Here is a 23,997-nt window from a genome sequence, read left to right as displayed (position 1 = left end):
GGTTCACATAATAGTTGATGATTAGTTGAATCAGGTGTGTAAGTGCTGGTAAGAACAAAAGGATGGAGAAACCCTGAGATAAACATAAAACCATATTATTGAAAAGCTCCTCCACCATCTTTACCAGACATGTTACTGATAACATGTAGGACTACTGATTAGTTTACACTTAGAAAACTGCTGTCTGTCAGCAACTCAGCTCAAGTAGCAGTTCTACTAACTAGTAATATCTCATTCCAGGTATTCATTCTCTTACTCTGTCCATTAGAATAGATTATTGTTCAGAAATACTTACTTTATTTTTCAATAATCTCCATGTAGTGTTTTCTGCTCTGTCGTCGCAAAATGGATCCTGAACAAAACAACAACTTTACTTTCTGTTTCAGCTCAGCCGCCTCCCCAACCTGATAATAAAGTGTTATATTGGTATCTTCCACTAGATGGCAGTAAACACCTGCTGTAACTAGACATTACAACTATGTGTTCTGTTTCAGCTCAGCCGCCTCCCCACCCTGATAATAAAGTGTTATATTGGTATCTTCCACTAGATGGCAGTAAACACCTGCTGTAACTAGACTTTACAACTATGTGTTCTGTTTCAGCTCAGCCGCCTCCCCACCCTGATAATAAAGTGTTTTATTAGTAACTTCCTTCTCTCCATGTAATCTGATTAACTATTATCTAGGATCAGGTCCCCCCTCTCCATGTAATCTGATTCATTATGATCTAGGATCAGGTCCTCCTCTCCATGTAATCTGATTCATTATGATCTAGGATCAGGTCCTCCTCTCCATGTAATCTGATTCATTATAATCTAGGATCAGGTCCCCCTGTCCATGTAATCTGATTCATTATAATCTAGGATCAGGTCCCTTCTCTCCATGTAATCTGATTCATTATGATCTAGGATCAGGTCCTCCTCTCCATGTAATCTGATTCATTATGATCTAGGATCAGGTCCCTTCTCTCCATGTAATCTGATTCATTATGATTGTTTTGTCTCATGTCTCTTTATATTCATGTAGCCTGGGGGAAATGTGCACTCAGAGATTATGCATCTAATGCATTCCTCAAATACTGCAGAGTTGTTAAGCAAGTCCCTGCGATCGTCCTGTTCAACCACATGTATTAGTTTATTTGTCAGATGAAACCTGAGGGGACTGTAGTGGGTCATAATGCATCAACATGGTTCTGAGGTCCTCAACAATGTTATTCTGTACCGTAGCTGGGATGCAGTGTTCTTTCCTGGTTTACTAAATAAAAAGACAGATATTGTTTTGGAGACGTTCAATTAGCTGCTCAGTGTTGATCTCTGTGTCTTGAACATATTCAGCCTCTGGCAGACTCTCTACATCGCTCATATCATCTTCAATGGGATCAGTCCCAGTCTCATGTCATCTTCAATGGGATCAGTCCCAGTCTCATGTCATCTTCAATGGGATCAGTCCCAGTCTCATGTCATCTTCAATGGGATCAGTCCCAGTCTCATGTCATCTACAATGGGATCAGTCCCAGTCTCATGTCATCTTCAATGGGATCAGTCCCAGTCTCATGTCATCTTCAATGGGATCAGTCCCAGTCTCAAATTCATCATGAGGGCAATTCTCATCTAAGTTGGCTCTTTAAAGCTCTGTGTGGTTTTGGTAGATGTGTGACCGATAGAAGCTGAAACATCTATTTGTTTTCCCACACCCATTAACTCCACAGGTAGTTAGAACATGTGGTTCATGCTGGTGGTAGAGGACAATATGTGTGAGTGGTCTGGACACAGAGAATGTTTGCTCGTGGCAAAGTGGACAATAGAATAGAGTTGGCATTCTTCAAAAAGACTGTGAACCTTGGAATGATGGGATGGAATCATGGAGATCATTGGTACTCAGACACTTGCAGACATCATCAAGGGACCAGTCTTCCACAGCCACACTCTAATTCAGGTTGACACTAAAAGCAGAAGTGAAATGTATTAGTGTTGAGGCTAAAACAAAACCTATCCCACTCTCTCCAGACAACCACCTTTCCTCCTAATTAGTATTCATGGTTGTTCCATAACGAAGCAGAGCTTGTCAGGAAAGGTGAAGATGTCTGTCTCTTATTTATCTGACTCCATGTTTCTTAGTTTGGGACATTATGGGATTCTGCAGTCCCACATTTAAGTGTTGACTCAGATAATATGATGCTCCAAATGGGGCATTGAGTTCTTCTTCCATGTCCACCCAAATTGTCCTGTTAGAGTTGTAGGTAAAGAGCCTATCAGGACAGTTATAAAGTCTTCTTGATATAATTGTCCTGTTAGAGTTGTCAATAAAGAGCCTATCAGGGCAGTTATAAAGTCTTCTTGATATAATTGTCCTATTAGAGTTGTCAATAAAGAGCCTATCAGGACAGTTATAAAGTCTTCTTGATATAATTGTCCTATTAGAGTTGTAGGTAAAGAGCCTATCAGGGCAGTTATAAAGTCTTCTTGATATAATTGTCCTATTAGAGTTGTAGGTAAAGAGCCTATCAGGGCAGTTATAAAGTCTTCTTGATATAATTGTCCTATTAGAGTTGTAGGTAAAGAGCCTATCAGGACAGTTATAAAGTCTTCTTGATATAATTGTCCTGTTAGAGTTGTAGGTAAAGAGCCTATCAGGGCAGCTATAATGTCTTCTTGATATAATTGTCCTGTTAGAGTTGTAGGTAAAGAGCCTATCAGGGCAGCTATAATGTCTTCTTGATATAATTGTCCTGTTAGAGTTGTAGGTAAAGAGCCTATCAGGGCAGTTATAAAGTCTTCTTGATATAATTGTCATATTAGAGTTGTAGGTAAAGAGCCTATCAGGGCAGCTATAATGTCTTCTTGATATAATTGTCCAATTAGAGTTGTAGGTAAAGAGCCTATCAGGGCAGTTATAAAGTCTTCTTGATATAATTGTCCTGTTAGATTTGTAGGTAAAGAGCCTATCAGGGCAGCTATAATGTCTTCTTGATATAATTGTCCTGTTAGAGTTGTAGGTAAAGAGCCTATCAGGACAGGTATAAAGTCTTCTTGATATAATTGTCCTGTTAGAGTTGTAGGTAAAGAGCCTATCAGGGCAGTTATAAAGTCTTCTTGATATAATTGTCCTGTTAGAGTTGTAGGTAAAGAGCCTATCAGGGCAGTTTTCAAGTCTTCTTGATATAATTGTCCTATTAGAGTTGTAGGTAAAGAGCCTATCAGGGCAGTTATAAAGTCTTCTTGATATAATTGTCCTATTAGAGTTGTAGGTAAAGAGCCTATCAGGACAGTTATAAAGTCTTCTTGATATAATTGTCCTATTAGAGTTGTCAATAAAGAGCCTATCAGGGCAGTTATAAAGTCTTCTTGATATAATTTTCCTATTAGAGTTGTCAGTAAAGAGCCTATCAGGTCAGTTATAAAGTCTTCTTGATATAATTGTCCTGTTAGAGTTGTCAATAAAGAGCATATCAGGGCAGTTATAATGTCTTCTTGATATAATTGTCCTATTAGAGTTGTAGGTAAAGAGCCTATCAGGACAGTTATAATGTCTTCTTGATATAATTGTCCTATTAGAGTTGTAGGTAAAGAGCCTATCAGGACAGTTATAAAGTCTTCTTGATATAGTTGGCCTATTAGAGTTGTCAGTAAAGAGCCTATCAGGGCAGTTATAAAGTCTTCTTGATATAATTGTCTATTAGAGTTGTCAGTAAAGAGCCTATCAGGGCAGTTATAAAGTCTTCCTGATATAATTGTCCTGTTAGAGTTGTAGGTAAAGAGCCTATCAGAGCAGTTATAAAGTCTTCTTGATATAATTGTCCTGTTAGAGTTGTAGGTAAAGAGCCTATCAGGGCAGTTATAAAGTCTTCTTGATATAATTGTCCTGTTAGAGTTGTAGGTAAAGAGCCTATCAGGACAGTTATAATGTCTTCTTGATATAATTGTCCTATTAGAGTTGTAGGTAAAGAGCCTATCAGGGCAGTTATAAAGGCTTCTTGATATAATTGTCCTATTAGAGTTGTCAATAAAGTGCCAATCAGGGCAGTTATAAAGTCTTCTTGATATAATTGTCCTATTAGAGTTGTAGGTAAAGAGCCTATCAGAGCAGTTATAAAGTCTTCTTGATATAATTGTCCTATTAGAGTTGTCAATAAAGAGCCTATCAGGGCAGTTATAATGTCTTCTTGATATAATTGTCCTATTAGAGTTGTCAATAAAGAGCCTATCAGGACAGTTATAATGTCTTCTTGATATAATTGTCCTATTAGAGTTGTAGGTAAAGAGCCTATCAGAGCAGTTATAAAGTCTTCTTGATATAATTGTCCTATTAGAGTTGTCAATAAAGAGCCTATCAGGGCAGTTATAGGCAGTGGAAACATTAATCATGTTGTCTCTGATGTTAAAGGAGTAGGCAGGTATGGACAGTGGACACATTAATCATGTTGTCTCTGGTGTTAAAGGAGTAGGCAGGTATGGACAGTGGAAACATTAATCATGTTGTCTCTGGTGTTAAAGGAGTAGGCAGGTATGGACAGTGGAAACATTAATCATGTTGTCTCTGGTGTTAAAGGAGTAGGCAGGTATGGACAGTGGAAACATTAATCATGTTGTCTCTGGTGTTAAAGGAGTAGGCAGGTATGGACAGTGGAAACATGCTGATGTTCCTACTTGAGGACGGTCATAGACTGTAACTGATAGTTAACATACCTAGTTATCTACCTCTGATGTGAGCAGATCTCACTCCCAGACTGTGACTGATAGTCAACATACCTAGTTATCTACCTCTGATGTGAGCAGATCTCACTCCCAGACTGTGACTGATAGTCAACATACCTAGTTAGCTACCTCTGATGTTAGCAGATCTCACTCCCAGACTGTGACTGATAGGAGGTGTCCACATGGTCTGATAAACACTCCTAACAACCCCACCACTAGGAGGTGTCCACATGGTCTGATAAACACTCCTAACAACCCCACCACTAGGAGGTGTCCACATGGTCTGATAAACACTTCTAACAACCAGACCACTAGGAGGTGTCCACATGGTCTGATTAAAACGCCTAATGACCCGACCACTAGGAGGTGTCCACATGGTCTGATAAACACTCCTAACAACCAGACCACTAGGACGTGTCCACATGGTCTGATAAACACTCCTAACAACCCCACCACTAGGAGGTGTCCACATGGTCTGATAAACACTCCTAACAACCCCACCACTAGGAGGTGTCCACATGGTCTGATAAACACTCCTAACAACCCCACCACTAGGAGGTGTCTACATGGTCTGATAAACACTCCTAACAACCCCACCACTAGGAGGTGTCCACATGGTCTGATAAACACTCCTAACAACCCCACCACTAGGAGGTGTCCACATGGTCTGATAAACACTCCTAACAACCCCACCACTAGGAGGTGTCCACATGGTCTGATAAACACTCCTAACAACCCCACCACTAGGAGGTGTCCACATGGTCTGATAAACACTCCTAACAACCAGACCACTAGGAGGTGTCCACATGGTCTGATAAACACTCCTAACAACCCCACCACTAGGAGGTGTCCACATGGTCTGATAAACACTCCTAACAACCCCACCACTAGGAGGTGTCCACATGGTCTGATAAACACTCCTAACAACCAGACCACTAGGAGGTGTCCACATGTTCTGATAAACACTCCTAACAACCCCACCACTAGGAGGTGTCCACATGGTCTGATAAACACTCCTAACAACCAGACCACTAGGAGGTGTCCACATGGTCTGATAAACACTCCTAACAACCCCACCACTAGGAGGTGTCCACATGGTCTGATAAACACTCCTAACAACCCCACCACTAGGAGGTGTCCACATGGTCTGATAAACACTCCTAACAACCTCACCACTAGGAGGTGTCCACATGGTCTGATGAACACTCCTAACAACCAGACCACTAGGAGGTGTCCACATGGTCTGATAAACACTCCTAACAACCAGACCACTAGGAGGTGTCCACATGGTCTGATGAACACTCCTAACAACCCCACCACTAGGAGGTGTCCACATGGTCTGATTAACACTCCTAACAACCCCACCACTAGGAGGTGTCCACATGGTCTGATTAACACTCCTAACAACCCCACCACTAGGAGGTGTCCTCATGGTCCGATAAACACTCCTAACAACCCCACCACTAGCAGGTGTCCACATGTTCTGATTAACACTCCTAACAACCCCACCACTAGGAGGTGTCCACATGGTCCTAAAGCACACCGTTGCTTCCTTTTTTATCACATTCTAATAATCAAACTGGTGGGGACAAATATGAACTTGCTTGCGATTAGAGGGTTGGGCCAGTAACCGAAAGGTCACTGGTTCGAATACCCAAGCTGTCAAGGTGAAAATCTGTCTATGTGCCGTTAAGCAAGGCACTTAACCCTATCTTGCTATCGGAGAACTGTACTACTATGGTTGACCCTGTAAAACAACACTTTTCACTGCATGTGTCAATAAAACATTACAATTCTTTCTCAATTACAACATTAAGTTTGACAATGTTGGTCATAAACCTTTTTGACATTCATCCAATGACACCTTGACTTGCATTACATTCTCACTGCAGAAAAACATCCTCATGTTATGGACCAACCAGAAATGTCACATATCTGTTTGACAGTAACCCTGGAGGAGGAATGTGTGAACTATCTTGTCATCTCTTTGGGTAACCACATTGGAACATTCTAGTCTTTAAGGACATGAAATGAACTGGCAGAACAGGTTTCAGCAAAGTATGGTGTCATTGCTTTCAGGAAGGTTTAACCATGACGATAGGATAGACAGGAGGTAGACTAAACTGCAAGGGAAGCCACCTGAACTACTGTCCTACAAAGACAAACAGCATCTACACAAACAGCCACCTGAACTACTGTCCTACAAAGACAAACAGCATCTACACAAACAGCCACCTGAACTACTGTCCTACAAAGACAAACAGCCACCTGAACTACTGTCCTACAGAGACAAACAGCATCTACACAAACAGCCACCTGAACTACTGTCCTACAAAGACAAACAGCCACCTGAACTACTGTTCTACAAAGACAAACAGCCACCTGAACTACTGTCCTACAAAGACAAACAGCATCTACACAAACAGCCACCTGAACTACTGTCCTACAGAGACAAACAGCCACCTGAACTACTGTCCTACAAAGACAAACAGCATCTACACAAACAGCCACCTGAACTACTGTCCTACAGAGACAAACAGCCACCTGAACTACTGTCCTACAAAGACAAACAGCCACCTGAACTACTGTCCTACAAAGACAATCAGTCACCTGAACTACTGTCCTACAAAGACAAACAGCATCTACACAAACAGCCTCCTGAACTACTGTCCTACAAAGACAAACAGCCACCTGAACTACTGTCCTACAAAGACAAACAGCATCTACACAAACAGCCACCTGAACTACTGTCCTACAAAGACAAACAGCCACCTGAACTACTGTCCTACAAAGACAAACAGCCACCTGAACTACTGTCCTACAGAGACAAACAGCCACCTGAACTACTGTCCTACAAACAGCATCTACACAAACAGCCACCTGAACTACTGTCCTACAAAGACAAACAGCCACCTGAACTACTGTCCTACAAAGACAAACAGCATCTACACAAACAGCCACCTGAACTACTGTCCTACAGAGACAAACAGCCACCTGAACTACTGTCCTACAGAGACAAACAGCCACCTGAACTACTGTCCTACAAAGACAAACAGCATCTACACAAACAGCCACCTGAACTACTGTCCTACAGAGACAAACAGCATCTACACAAATAGCCACCTGAACTACTGTCCTACAAAGACAAACAGCCACCTGAACTACTGTCCTACAATGACAAACAGCCACCTGAACTACTGTCCTACAAAGACAAACAGCCACCTGAACTACTGTCCTACAGAGACAAACAGCCACCTGAACTACTGTCCTACAGAGACAAACAGCATCTACACAAACAGCCACCTGAACTACTGTCCTACAAAGACAAACAGCCAATTGAACTACTGTCCTACAGAGACAAACAGCATCTACAAAAACAGCCACCTGAACTACTGTCCTACAAAGACAAACAGCATCTACACAAACAGCCACCTGAACTACTGTCCTACAAAGACAAACAGCCACCTGAACTACTGTCCTACAAAAACAAACAGCCACCTGAACTACTGTCCTACAAAGACAAACAGCATCTACACAAACAGCCACCTGAACTACTATCCTACAAAAACAAACAGCCACCTGAACTACTGTCCTACAAAAACAAACAGCCACCTGAACTACTGTCCTACAAAAACAAACAGCCACCTGAACTACTGTCCTACAAAAACAAACAGCCACCTGAACTACTGTCCTACAAAGACAAACAGCATCTACACAATCAGCCACCTGAACTACTGTCCTACAAAGACAAACAGCCAATTGAACTACTGTCCTACAGAGACAAACAGCATCTACACAAACAGCCACCTGAACTACTTTCCTACAAAAACAAACAGCCACCTGAACTACTGTTCTACAAAGACAAACAGCCACCTGAACTACTGTCCTACAAAAACAAACAGTCACCTGAACTACTGTCCTACAGAGACAAACAGCAGCTACACAAATAGTGAATCTGAGAAAAATGGCTTGAAAGTTTGTTTCCTAGTCCATGCATATCAGCCATGACCACTGATCTGACTTATGTCCTCTAAGTACTGATACTACACTCTGCCTTGGTATGACCTATGACCCCTAAGTATTGATACTACACTCTGCCTTGGTCTGACCTTAAACAGCTGTCTGGGTAATGAAACAGCAAAGTGCAGCATCTAGAAATCTAAATGTGTTGATCCAGATTTATTGTTGTTTTTCTGTTTGATGGAAACAGTTGGAGAGTTCTAACTACATTCCAACTGCATTTATGTAGTTGTGTTGTCATGTTGTCATGTTGTATAGTAGTAACCCTCAACTGTATTTAATGGTGTTATGTGGTTGTGTTGTCATGTTATATTGTAGGAACCCTCAACTGTAGTTAATGGTGTTATGTAGTTGTGTTGTCATGTTGTATTGTAGTAACCCTCAACTGTATTTAATGGTGTTATGTAGTTGTGTTGTCATGTTGTATTGTAGTAGGCCTCAACTGTATTTAATGGTGTTATGTAGTTGTGTTGTCATGTTGTATTGTAGTAACCCTCAACTGTATTTAATGGTGTTATGTAGTTGTGTTGTCATGTTGTATTGTAGTAACCCTCAACTGTATTTAATGGTGTTATGTAGTTGTGTTGTCATGTTGTGAATGTTGTATTGTAGTAACCCTCAACTGTATTCAATGGTGTTATGTAGTTGTGTTGTCATGTTGTATTGTAGTAACCCTCAACTGTATTTAATGGTGTTATGTAGTTGTGTTGTCATGTTGTCATGTTGTATTGTAGTAACCCTCAACTGTATTTAATGGTGTTATGTAGTTGTGTTGTCATGTTGTATTGTAGTAACCCTCAACTGTATTTAATGGTGTTATGTAGTTGTGTTGTCATGTTGTATTGTAGTAACCCTCAACTGTATTTAATGGTGTTATGTAGTTGTGTTGTCATGTTGTATTGTAGGAACCCTCAACTGTATTTAATGGTGTTATGTAGTTGTGTTGTCATGTTGTATTGTAGTAACCCTCAACTGTATTTAATGGTGTTATGTAGTTGTGTTGTCATGTTGTATTGTAGTAACCCTCAACTGTATTTAATGGTGTTGTGTAGTTGTGTTGTCATGTTGTATTGTAGTAACCCTCAACTGTATTTAATGGTGTTGTGTAGTTGTGTTGTCATGTTGTATTGTAGTAACCCTCAACTGTATTTAATGGTGTTATGTAGTTGTGTTGTCATGTTGTATTGTAGTAACCCTCAACTGTATTTAATGGTGTTATGTAGTTGTGTTGTCATGTTGTATTGTAGTAACCCTCAACTGTATTTAATGGTGTTATGTAGTTGTGTTGTCATGTTGTCATGTTGTATTGTAGTAACCCTCAACTGTATTTAATGGTGTTATGTAGTTGTGTTGTCATGTTGTATTGTAGTAACCCTCAACTGTATTTAATGGTGTTATGTAGTTGTGTTGTCATGTTGTATGGTAGTAACCCTCAACTGTATTTAATGGTGTTATGTAGTTGTGTTGTCATGTTGTATTGTAGTAACCCTCAACTGTATTTAATGGTGTTATGTAGTTGTGTTGTCATGTTGTATTGTAGTAACCCTCAACTGTATTTAATGGTGTTATGTAGTTGTGTTGTCATGTTGTATTGTAGTAACCCTCAACTGTATTTAATGGTGTTATATAGTTGTGTTGTCATGTTGTGAATGTTGTATTGTAGTAACCCTCAACTGTATTTAATGGTGTTATGTAGTTGTGTTGTCATGTTGTATTGTAGTAACCCTCAACTGTATTTAATGGTGTTATGTAGTTGTGTTGTCATGTTGTATTGTAGTAACCCTCAACTGTATTTAATGGTGTTATGTAGTTGTGTTGTCATGTTGTATTGTAGTAACCCTCAACTGTATTTAATGGTGTTATGTAGTTGTGTTGTCATGTTGTATTGTAGTAACCCTCAACTGTATTTAATGGTGTTATATAGTTGTGTTGTCATGTTGTCATGTTGTATTGTAGTAACCCTCAACTGTATTTAATGGTGTTATGTAGTTGTGTTGTATTGTAGTAACCCTCAACTGTATTTAATGGTGTTATGTAGTTGTGTTGTCATGTTGTATTGTAGGAACCCTCAACTGTAGTTAATAGTGTTATGTAGTTGTGTTGTCATGTTGTCATGTTGTATTGTAGTAACCCTCAACTGTATTTAATAGTGTTATGTAGTTGTGTTGTCATGTTGTCATGTTGTATTGTAGTAACCCTCAACTGTATTTAATGGTGTTATGTAGTTGTGTTGTCATGTTGTATTGTAGTAACCCTCAACTGTATTTAATAGTGTTGTGTAGTTGTGTTGTCATGTTGTATTGTAGTAACCCTCAACTGTAGTTAATGGTGTTATGTAGTTGTGTTGTCATGTTGTCATGTTGTATTGTAGTAACCCTCAACTGTATTTAATGGTGTTATGTAGTTGTGTTGTCATGTTGTATTGTAGTAACCCTCAACTGTATTTAATGGTGTTATGTAGTTGTGTTGTCATGTTGTATTGTAGTAACCCTCAACTGTATTTAATGGTGTTATGTAGCTGTGTTGTCATGTTGTATTGTAGTAACCCTCAACTGTATTTAATGGTGTTATGTAGTTGTGTTGTCATGTTGTATTGTAGTAACCCTCAACTGTATTTAATGGTGTTATGTAGCTGTGTTGTCATGTTGTATTGTAGTAACCCTCAACTGTATTTAATGGTGTTATGTAGTTGTGTTGTCATGTTGTATTGTAGTAACCCTCAACTGTATTTAATGGTGTTATGTAGCTGTGTTGTCATGTTGTATTGTAGTAACCCTCAACTGTATTTAATGGTGTTGTGTAGTTGTGTTGTCATGTTGTATTGTAGTAACCCTCAACTGTAGTTAATGGTGTTATGTAGTTGTGTTGTCATGTTGTATTGTAGTAACCCTCAACTGTATTTAATGGTGTTATGTAGTTGTGTTGTCATGTTGTATTGTAGTAACCCTCAACTGTATTTAATGGTGTTATGTAGTTGTGTTGTCATGTTGTATTGTAGTAACCCTCAACTGTATTTAATGGTGTTATGTAGTTGTGTTGTCATGTTGTCATGTTGTATTGTAGTAACCCTCAACTGTATTTAATGGTGTTATGTAGTTGTGTTGTCATGTTGTATTGTAGTAACCCTCAACTGTATTTAATGGTGTTATGTAGTTGTGTTGTCATGTTGTATTGTAGTAACCCTCAACTGTATTTAATGGTGTTGTGTAGTTGTGTTGTGAATGTTGTATTGTAGTAACCCTCAACTGTATTTAATGGTGTTATGTAGTTGTGTTGTGAATGTTGTATTGTAGTAACCCTCAACTGTATTTAATAGTGTTATGTAGTTGTGTTGTCATGTTGTATTGTAGTAACCCTCAACTGTATTTAATAGTGTTATGTAGTTGTGTTGTCATGTTGTGAATGTTGTATTATAGTATGCCTAAACCTCAACATTTTCTGGTGATGGAGAGAGACACAGAGAATACACAGAGACAGCAACAGAGCAATAGGATATGACGGAGAGAGACACCAGACAAGACACAGAGACAGCAACAGAAGAATAGGATATGACGGAGAGAGACACCAAACAAGACACAGAGACAGCAACAGAAGAATAGGATATGATGGAGACACCAGACAAGACACAGAGACAGCAACAGAAGAATAGGATATGACGGAGAGAGACACCAGACAAGACACAGAGACAGCAACAGAAGAATAGGATATGACGGAGAGAGACACCAAACAAGACACAGAGACAGCAACAGAAGAATAGGATATGATGGAGAGAGACACCAGACAAGACACAGAGACAGCAACAGAATAATAGGATGTGATGGAGAGACACCAGACAAGACACAGAGACAGCAACAGAATAGGATATGATGGAGACACCAGACAAGACACAGAGACAGCAACAGAGGACACAGAGAAAGTGATGGGGAGAGACAGAAGAATAGAGTTCCAGACAGTTGTAGATTGTATGCCAAGACACATTGTAAGAGCTATAAAGAGAGAGTGAGTGGGAGAGAAAACAGGCAGAACCTGATATGTAAATGAGCAGAGCAAATGAAACTAACTTTTGACGACCTGATGATCATCCAGACTCTGTTTCTATTGAGAAATAAAAGGTAAGACGACGATTGTTATGTATATTCATATAGTTGATGATATTGTTATGTGTATTCATATAGTTGATGATATTGTTATGTGTATTCATATAGTTGATGATATTGTTATGTGTATTCATATAGTTGATGATAGTGTTATGTGTATTCATATAGTTGATGATATTGTTATGTATATTCATATAGTTGATTATATTGTTATGTGTATTAATATAGTTGATGATATTGTTATGTGTATTCATATAGTTGATGATATTGTTATGTGTATTCATATAGTTGATGATATTGTTATGTGTATTCATATAGTTGATGATATTTCTGGTGGACAGTATTATAATAGTCCTACTCTCCTTAAAATGTTTTCAATATAAATTAGATGAATTTGTTCTGTGCCCATCTGTGTGTCCCAAGGTGATCACTCCTACACTATCTAGAATCTGAAAGGGTTCTTTGTCTGTCCCCATAGGAGAACCCTTTGTAGAACCCTTTTTGGTACTAACCACAGAGGGTTCTACCTGGAACCCAAAAGCGTCTCCTATGGGGACAGACGGAGGACCTGTTTGGAACCCTTTATTCTAAGAGTGTATCATAGGTCTATAGACCAGGGTGATCTCCTACTGTATCATAGGTCTATAGACCAGGGTGATCTCCTACTGTATCATAGGTCTATAGACCAGGGTGATCTCCTACTGTATCATAGGTCTATAGACCAGGGTGATCTCCTACTGTATCATAGGTCTATAGACCAGGGTGATCTCCTACTGTATCATAGGTCTATAGACCAGGGTGATCTCCTACTGTATCATAGGTCTATAGACCAGGGTGATCTCCTACTGTTTCATAGGTCTATAGACTTGTCTTCTCAAAACAGGCTTAAAACACAACAAGCAACAAACAAACATTTTCTTGTTCTAATCTACTGTTAATGCTTTTTACTCAGGGAGGTATTTTGTGTGAAAGAGACAAATAAATATTGTGGAGAGACTAACAACAACTTACACTTCCTCAAAACAGGTTGTGTGTATTCATTAGTGCCAACCGTAGCAAAACATTTGGCAACAGAAACCGTTTAGGTCACGTTGTACAGCTTTTAGAGAACTGTTTATGTTTTATGCAACATTTTAAAACTGTTGGCTGTGGAGAAAACTAATGAATACAACCCAGGTTGTTGCCTATGACTCGGCATGTTGATACCTGCCTGATGCTGAAACCTGATTGTAGCCTGAGGGGTAAACTATGATGCTAGCTAGATATACTGGTTTTCTAAAAATAGCCAACTTCAGATAGCTTCACATTCCAGCTCAGGCCTCATCCATCAGAATATACAGAACACAACAGAAAATATCTCAATGTCTTGACATGTTCTGGTTGTGAATTCAGGCTACAAGGTGAGAATCCTGCCAGGGATTATTGTAAAGTGTGTAGAGACATTAAATGTATGGTGTAATGTTAGTATAGTGAAGTATAACACTCCTAACAGTAGATACATTAAATGTATGGTGTAATGTTAGTATAGTGAATGACAGTATAACACTCCTAACAGTAGAGACATTAAATGTCTGGTGTAATGTTAGTATAGTGAAGTTTAACACTCCTAACAGTAGATACATTAAATGTATGGTGTAATGTTAGTATAGTGAATGACAGTATAACACTCCTAACAGTAGAGACATTAAATGTATGGTGTAATGTTAGTATAGTGAATGACAGTATAACACTCCTAACAGTAGAGACATTAAATGTCTGGTGTAATGTTAGTATAGTGAATGACAGTATAACACTCCTAACAGTAGAGACATTAAATGTCTGGTGTAATGTTAGTATAGTGAATGACAGTATAACACTCCTAACAGTAGATACATTAAATGTATGGTGTAATGTTAGTATAGTGAATGACAGTATAACACTCCTAACAGTAGAGACATTAAATGTATGGTGTAATGTTAGTATAGTGAATGACAGTATAACACTCCTAACAGTAGAGACATTAAATGTCTGGTGTAATGTTAGTATAGTGAATGACAGTATAACACTCCTAACAGTAGAGACATTAAATGTCTGGTGTAATGTTAGTATAGTGAAGTATAACACTCCTAACAGTAGAGACATTAAATGTCTGGTGTAATGTTAGTATAGTGAATGACAGTATAACACTCCTAACAGTAGATACATTAAATGTATGGTGTAATGTTAGTATAGTGAATGACAGTATAACACTCCTAACAGTAGATACATTAAATGTCTGGTGTAATGTTAGTATAGTGAATGACAGTATAACACTCCTAACAGTAGAGACATTAAATGTCTGTTGTAATGTTAGTATAGTGAATGACAGTATAACACTCCTAACAGTAGATACATTAAATGTATGGTGTAATGTTAGTATAGTGAATGACAGTATAACACTCCTAACAGTAGATACATTAAATGTCTGGTGTAATGTTAGTATAGTGAATGACAGTATAACACTCCTAAAAGTAGAGACATTAAATGTCTGGTGTAATGTTAGTATAGTGAAGTATAACACTCCTAACAGTAGAGACATTAAATGTCTGGTGTAATGTTAGTATAGTGAATGACAGTAAAACACTCCTAACAGTAGAGACATTAAATGTCTGGTGTAATGTTAGTATAGTGAAGTATAACACTCCTAACAGTAGAGACATTAAATGTATGGTGTAATGTTAGTATAGTGAATGACAGTATAACACTCCTAACAGTAGACACATTAAATGTAACGATTCTCTACTTGTGAAGTAGAGGCGGACCAAAGCGCAGCGTGGTGGTTGTTCATTGTAATTTATTGACGACACTATACATGAACAAACTAACGAAAAAACAAGAAACGTGAGAACTCAAAACAGCCCTGTCTGGTGCAAACACAAAAACAGGAACAATCACCCACAAACACAGTGAAACCCAGGCTACCTAAATATGGTTCCCAATCAGAGACAATGACGAACACCTGCCTCTGATTGAGAACCATATCAGGCCGAACATAGAACTAGACAAACTAGACATGAAACATAGAATGCCCACTCAGATCACACCCTGACCAACCACAACATAGAAATATACAAAGTAAACTATGGTCAGGGTGTGACAGTACCCCCCCCCCAAGGTGCGGACTCCGGCCGCAAAACCTGAACCTATAGGGGAGGGTCTGGGTGGGCATCTGTCCGCGGAGGCGGCTCTGGCGCTGGACGTGGACCCCACTCCATAATAGTCTTTGTCCACCTCCTTAGCGTCCCTAGATAGGTGACCCTCCTAAGAGACAGCTCGGGACAGAGGGACAGCTGCTCGGGACAGAGGGACAGCTGCTCGGGACAGAGGGACAGCTGCTCCGGGCGGAGGGGCTCTAGCGGCCCCTGGCTGACTGGCGGCACTGGCGGCCCCTGGCTGACTGGCGGCCCCTGGCTGACTGGCGGCACTGGCGGCCCCTGGTTGACTGGCGGCGCTGGCGCTGGGCTGACTGGCGGCACTGGCGGCCCCTGGCTGACTGGCGGCACTGGCGGCCCCTGGCTGACGGGCGGCACTGGCGGCCCCTGGCAGACGGGCGGCACTGGCGGCTCCTGGCAGACGGGCGGCGCTGGGCAGACGGGCGGCGCTGGCGGCGCTGGGCAGACGGGCGGCGCTGGCGGCGCTGGGCAGACGGGCGGCGCTGGGCAGACGGGCGGCGCTGGCGGCGCTGGGCAGACGGGCGGCGCTGGGCAGACGGGCGGCGCTGGCGGCGCCGGGCAGACGGGAAGCTCCGATGGCGCCGGGCAGACGGGAAGCTCCGATGGCGCCGGGCAGACGGGAAGCTCCGGCAGAGGCGCCGGGCAGACGGGAAGCTCCGGCAGAGGCGCCGGGCAGACGGGAAGCTCCGGCAGAGGCGCCGGACAGGCGGGAGGCTCCGGCAGAGGCGCCGGACAGGCGGGAGGCTCCGGCAGAGGCGCCGGACAGGCGGGAGGCTCCGGCAGAGGCGCCGGACAGGCGGGAGGCTCCGGCAGAGGCGCCGGACAGGCGGGAGGCTCCGGCAGAGGCGCCGGACAGGCGGGAGGCTCCGGCAGAGGCGCCGGACAGGCGGGAGGCTCCGGCAGAGGCGCCGGACAGGCGGGAGGCTCCGGCAGAGGCGCCGGACAGGCGGGAGGCTCCGGCAGAGGCGCCGGACAGGCGGGAGGCTCCGGCAGAGGCGCCGGACAGGCGGGAGGCTCCGGCAGAGGCGCCGGACAGGCGGGAGGCTCCGGCAGAGGCGCCGGACAGACGGGAGACTCCGGCAGAGGCGCCGGACAGACGGGAGACTCCGGCAGAGGCGCCGGACAGACGGGAGACTCCGGCAGAGGCGCCGGACAGACGGGAGACTCCGGCAGAGGCGCCGGACAGACGGGAGACTCCGGCAGCGCTGGAGAGGAGGAAGGCTCTGGTAGCGCCGGAGAGGCGGGAGACTCCGGCAGCGCTGGAGAGGAGGAAGGCTCTGGACGGATGGGCCGGAGAGACAGCCTGGTACGGGGAGCTGCCACCGGAGGGCTGGGGTGTGGAGGTGGTGACGGATAGACCGGGCCATGCAGGCGCACTGGAGCTCTTGAGCACCGAGCCTGCCCAACCTTACCCGGTTGAATGGTCCCGGTCGCCCTGCCAGTGCGGCGAGGTGGAATAGCCCGCACTGGGCTATGCAGGCGAACCGGGGACACCGTGCGCAAGGCTGGTGCCATGTAAGCCGGCCCAAGGAGACGCACTGGAGACCAGATGCGTAGAGCCGGCTTCATGGCACTTGGCTCGATGCCCACTCTAGCCCGGCCGATACGCGGAGCTGGAATGTACCGCACCGGGCTGTGCACCCGCACTGGGGACACCGTGCGCTCCACAGCATAACACGGTGCCTGCCCGGTCTCTCTAGCCCACCGGTAACCACAGGAAGTTGGCTCAGGTCTCCTACCTGGCGTAGCCATACTCCCTGTTAGCCCCCCCCCAAGAAATTTTTGGGGCTGACTCCCGGGCTTCCATCCACGACGCCGCGCTGCCTCCTCATACCAGCGCCTCTCCGCTTTCGCCGCCTCCCGTTCTTCCTTGGGGCGGCGATACTCTCCTGGCTGAGCCCAAGGTCCTTTACCGTCTAATTCGTCCTCCCATGTCCATACCTCCTCGCGCTGCTCCTGCTGCTGCTTTTTCCTTTGCCCATTACCACACCGCTTGGTCCTGTTGTGGTGGGTGATTCTGTAACGATTCTCTTCTTGTGAAGTAGAGGCGGACCAAAGCGCAGCGTGGTGGTTGTTCATTGTAATTTATTGACGACACTATACATGAACAAACTAACGAAAAAACAAGAAACGTGAGAACTCAAAACAGCCCTGTCTGGTGCAAACACAAAAACAGGAACAATCACCCACAAACACACAGTGAAACCCAGGCTACCTAAATATGGTTCCCAATCAGAGACAATGACGAACACCTGCCTCTGATTGAGAACCATATCAGGCCGAACATAGAACTAGACAAACTAGACATGAAACATAGAATGCCCACTCAGATCACACCCTGACCAACCACAACATAGAAATATACAAAGTAAACTATGGTCAGGGTGTGACATTAAATGTCTGGTGTAATGTTAGTATAGTGAATGACAGTATAACACTCCTAACAGTAGAGACATTAAATGTCTGGTGTAATGTTAGTATAGTGAAGTATAACACTCCTAACAGTAGATACATTAAATGTATGGTGTAATGTTAGTATAGTGAATGACAGTATAACACTCCTAACAGTAGACACATTAAATGTCTGGTGTAATGTTAGTATAGTGAATGACAGTAAAACACTCCTAACAGTAGAGACATTAAATGTCTGGTGTAATGTTAGTATAGAGAATGACAGTAAAACACTCCTAACAGTAGAGACATTAAATGTCTGGTGTAATGTTAGTATAGTGAATGACAGTATAACACTCCTAACAGTAGAGACATTAAATGTATGGTGTAATGTTAGTATAGTGAATGACAGTATAACACTCCTAACAGTAGCGACATTAAATGTATGGTGTAATGTTAGTATAGTGAATGACAGTATAACACTCCTAACAGTAGAGACATTAAATGTATAGTGTAATGTTAGTATAGTGAATGACAGTATAACACTCCTAACAGTAGATACATTAAATGTCTGGTGTAATGTTAGTATAGTGAATGACAGTATAACACTCCTAACAGTAGAGACATTAAATGTCTGGTGTAATGTTAGTATAGTGAATGACAGTATAACACTCCTAACAGTCTACTTCTACTGAGACAGGTTGGTGTCAGTTTAATCACACAACATGGAGCTGACTGGACGTGGTCAAGTCAAATTCAATATATCAACATTCATATATTATAGTTCTACATTTAACATTTCATATGATAATGTAATTATATCATAGATCCTCTATAGTTCCTCTATAGTGTAGTGATCCTCTACATTTCATATGATAATGTAATTATATCATAGTTCCTCTATAGTGTAGTGATCCTCTACATTTCATATGATAATGTGATTGTATCATAGGTCCTCTATAGTGTAGTGATCCTCTACATTTCATATGATAATGTAATTGTACCATAGTTCCTCTACATTTCATATGATAATGTAATTGTATCATATTTCCTCTATAGTGTAGTGATCCTCTACATTTCATATGATAATGTAATTGTATCATAGTTCCTCTATAGTGTTGTGATCCTCTACATTTCATATGATAATGTAATTATATCATAGTTCCTCTATAGTGTAGTGATCCTCTACTGTAATTGTATCATAGTTCCTCTATAGTGTAGTGATCCTCTACATTTCATATGATAATGTAATTGTATCATAGTTCCTCTATAGTGTAGTGATCCTCTACATTTCATATGATAATGTAATTGTATCACAGTTCCTCTATAGTGTAGTGTTCCTCACTATATGAGCCACGTCACAATTCCAACCAAGTAACCCAATTGATGCCAATGGTGCGATGCGTAGGTTGTTGGCCTTTAACACATGCAACCTGGGTTCGCTTCCCTGCCCTGCTGATTGTTACATTGGTGTCTGAGACATGCTTTTGTGTGAGCCAGGTAACAATTCCCACCATGTGGGTTAACCCTATTGGTGCAATACGTAGGGTGTTGACCTCCCTGCCAGCTGTTTTCAACTATATTAACAGCACAGGCTGCCTGTAGGGTGTTGACCTCCCTGCCTGCTGTTTTCAACTATATTAACAGAACAGGCTGCCTGTAGGGTGTTGACCTCCCTGCCTGCTGTTTTCAACTATATTAACAGCACAGGCTGCCCGTAGGGTGTTGACCTCCCTGCCTGCTGTTTTCAACTATATTAACAGCACAGGCTGCCTGTAGGGTGTTGACCTCCCTGCCTGCTGTTTTCAACTATATTAACAGCACAGGCTGCCTGTAGGGTGTTGACCTCCCTGCCTGCTGTTTTCAACTATATTAACAGCACAGGCTGCCTGTAGGGTGTTGACCTCCCTGCCTGCTGTTTTCAACTATATTAACAGCACAGGCTGCCTGTAGGGTGTTGACCTCCCTGCCCGTAGGGTGTTGACCTCCCTGCCTGCTGTTTTCAACTATATTAACAGCACAGGCTGCCTGTAGGGTGTTGACCTCCCTGCCTGTAGGGTGTTGACCTCCCTGCCTGCTGTTTTCAACTATATTAACAGCACAGGCTGCCCGTAGGGTGTTGACCTCCCTGCCTGCTGTTTTCAACTATATTAACAGCACAGCCTGCCTGTAGGGTGTTGACCTCCCTGCCTGCTGTTTTCAACTATATTAACAGCACAGGCTGCCTGTAGGGTGTTGACCTCCCTGCCTGCTGTTTTCAACTATATTAACAGCACAGGCTGCCTGTAGGGTGTTGACCTCCCTGCCTGCTGTTTTCAACTATATTAACAGCACAGGCTGCCCGTAGGGTGTTGACCTCCCTGCCTGCTGTTTTCAACTATATTAACAGCACAGGCTGCCTGTAGGGTGTTGACCTCCCTGCCTGTAGGGTGTTGACCTCCCTGCCTGCTGTTTTCAACTATATTAACAGCACAGGCTGCCCGTAGGGTGTTGACCTCCCTGCCTGCTGTTTTCAACTATATTAACAGCACAGGCTGCCTGTAGGGTGTTGACCTCCCTGCCTGCTGTTTTCAACTATATTAACAGCACAGGCTGCCCGTAGGGTGTTGACCTCCCTGCCTGCTGTTTTCAACTATATTAACAGCACAGGCTGCCCGTAGGGTGTTGACCTCCCTGCCTGCTGTTTTCAACTATATTAACAGCACAGGCTGCCTGTAGGGTGTTGACCTCCCTGCCTGTAGGGTGTTGACCTCCCTGCCTGCTGTTTTCAACTATATTAACAGCACAGGCTGCCCGTAGGGTGTTGACCTCCCTGCCTGCTGTTTTCAACTATATTAACAGCACAGGCTGCCTGTAGGGTGTTGACCTCCCTGCCCACTGTTTTCAACTATATTAACAGCACAGGCTGCCTGTAGGGTGTTGACCTCCCTGCCTGCTGTTTTCAACTATATTAACAGCACAGGCTGCCTGTAGGGTGTTGACCTCCCTGCCTGCTGTTTTCAACTATATTAACAGCACAGGCTGCCTGTAGGGTGTTGACCTCCTTGCCTGCTGTTTTCAACTATATTAACAGCACAGGCTGCCCGTAGGGTGTTGACCTCCTTGCCTGCTGTTTTCAACTATATTAACAGCACAGGCTGCCTGTAGGGTGTTGACCTCCTTGCCTGCTGTTTTCAACTATATTAACAGCACAGGCTGCCCGTAGGGTGTTGACCTCCTTGCCTGCTGTTTTCAACTATATTAACAGCACAGGCTGCCTGTAGGGTGTTGACCTCCTTGCCTGCTGTTTTCAACTATATTAACAGCACAGGCTGCCTGTAGGGTGTTGACCTCCCTGCCTGCTGTTTTCAACTATATTAACAGCACAGGCTGCCCGACATTCGTTGAACAAAGAGACACAATAATACGAGTGAAAGGATTTTAGGATAATGTCAGTAAGTGTTGATTTAGAGTTGTCTTCTGGGTTCAGCCTTCTAGTTGCCTTTATCAACAGGTTGAAATGTAATAAATGACATCACAATGACATGTCCTCAGAGTTGGAAAGATCCTACATCTGTACACATTATTTAACATGGTGACATGGTGCTGCTAGTGAAAGAAAACATTAAGAGACAGAATACAGGCGGTGGAGTTTGCACAAAGTTTACGTACAACAATATATTGAACTAGGTAGACTGAGCATAGAGCTAAAGGCTATAACCACGGGGAAGAAACTGTTCAGATTGGGGTCTATAACATCCAATCACTTAGGTTTACAGCAGCTGACAGTTGCGACTTCATTGCTAATAACTCAAACTTCCTTTTTCAGATAAAGACATAATCTCTGTACAGATGTAGGATCTGAATTTGATCACCCTGTTGCAGGAAAACTAAAACTTGCAGTGTATTTGATGTTTTAAAAGGCTTCTGAAGTTTGTCATTTCCACTTTCCGCTTTAAAATGTTAATTATAATCCACATAATTTTTCTGCTGTAGTAAACTGTCTCAAATTAAGATCCTACATCTGTAGCAAAACACCTGTCTTCCATGTGTATGACTCTATCAGGATATATATACCTCTCTCCAATGTATATGACTATCAGGGTATACAGTATATACCTCTCTCTAATGTATATGGCTCTATCAGGATATATATACCTCTCTCTAATGTATATGACTCTATCAGGATATATATACCTCTCTCTAATGTATATGACTCTATCAGGATATATATACCTCTCTAATGTATATGACTCTATCAGGATATATATACCTCTCTAATGTATATGACTCTATCAGGATATATATACCTCTCTCTAATGTATATGACTCTATCAGGATATATATACCTCTCTAATGTATATGACTCTATCAGGATATATATACCTCTCTAATGTATATGGCTCTATCAGGATATATATACCTCTCTCTAATGTATATGACTCTATCAGGATATATATACCTCTCTAATGTATATGGCTCTATCAGGATTCTCCTTTGACTGTTTGACATCTTGTATTTACTGTTGTTTAGGCTGGTTGAATGAGTTGTCTATGAAAGCTACTTCATCTGTAAGAAAACATACGGCTGCACCAGTGACTGTAAGTTATGTGATTTCCTCATGTGAAATTAAAAGGATGTTTGTAGCCTACGCAGTTATAACATGGCTGTTGAAACTGTGACACATATTTCTCAGTACATTAGAAGTCAGATAAATGTGTTGATACGTAGGAAAGATGGGCAAACCCTCGTTGGTCTTGGCTTTCTACACACTATTATAAGGTTAGTCGATGTCAGACATTCAATAGTCAGTAGGTTTGAGCTATGATCACTTATCATGCTGACAAACCTGATGGTCTCTGTGAACTGATCTGAACAGGTTTAGACTGGTCATCTATGATATGTAGGTTATATACAGTACATTCTCTGTCCTGCTACTGGTAGGACTATAACATTATGTGAACTGACCTGAACAGTTTTAGGCTGGTCATCTATGATATGTAGGCTATATCTGAGGTATAGACCTCGATCTACACATCACTAACAAACCACTACTATACATTATAACCTAGCCTACTTTACATAATTTAAAATATCTTACTTGTTGCAAATAAACTTTGAATGGATCAATGATTTCCCCCTCAGATCAATCATGTCAGTTTTAGCACTTCTGTCTGTATTCTCAGATACATTTAGAAAACAACAGATTGAAAGACAATAAATAGCCTACTTTAATTTAATAAAAATAAGTGTGAGACATGGCCTTGTGTTGCTGTACTGAACTAGAACTGTACTGTCTATAACTACCTTAACAAACAGTGACTTATTATTAGTATTATTATTGCTGTACTGTCTATAACTACCTTAACAAACAGTGACTTATTATTAATATTATTATTATTGACAGTTACCATGGAGATGACATTTCACAACTACATATTCATGTGATTGCATTAAATCACCTGACTGTTTCGATATGTCTGTTAGTAATTTTTTTATAAGAGATCATTAATAAATTATAACAATTGACATTCAAGAATTACTGTTAACCACAACCAACATGCTGGATCTCTGTTTAGGGGTCAGTGCTCTAAAATGAGTCTCTCTGGGGAGAGAGAGGAGGGGG

At 41.9% G+C, this 23,997-nt stretch overlaps 1 long non-coding RNA gene across 1 annotated transcript; it reads left to right on the top strand.

Moving 5' to 3' along the window:
* Window positions 1-12,732: 12,732 nt before the first annotated feature.
* On the top strand, window positions 12,733-23,985 carry LOC118937872. Its single transcript, XR_005035287.1, has 3 exons — window positions 12,733-12,825; window positions 22,905-22,972; window positions 23,951-23,985. It is a non-coding gene; the product is annotated as an uncharacterized LOC118937872 (long non-coding RNA).
* The last annotated feature ends 12 nt before the right edge of the window (window positions 23,986-23,997 follow it).

Source organism: Oncorhynchus mykiss, chromosome 12 (assembly GCF_013265735.2).
Source record: "Oncorhynchus mykiss isolate Arlee chromosome 12, USDA_OmykA_1.1, whole genome shotgun sequence".
NCBI classification, from domain to species: domain Eukaryota; kingdom Metazoa; phylum Chordata; class Actinopteri; order Salmoniformes; family Salmonidae; genus Oncorhynchus; species Oncorhynchus mykiss.
This window is presented reverse-complemented; position numbering and strand designations above follow the sequence as displayed.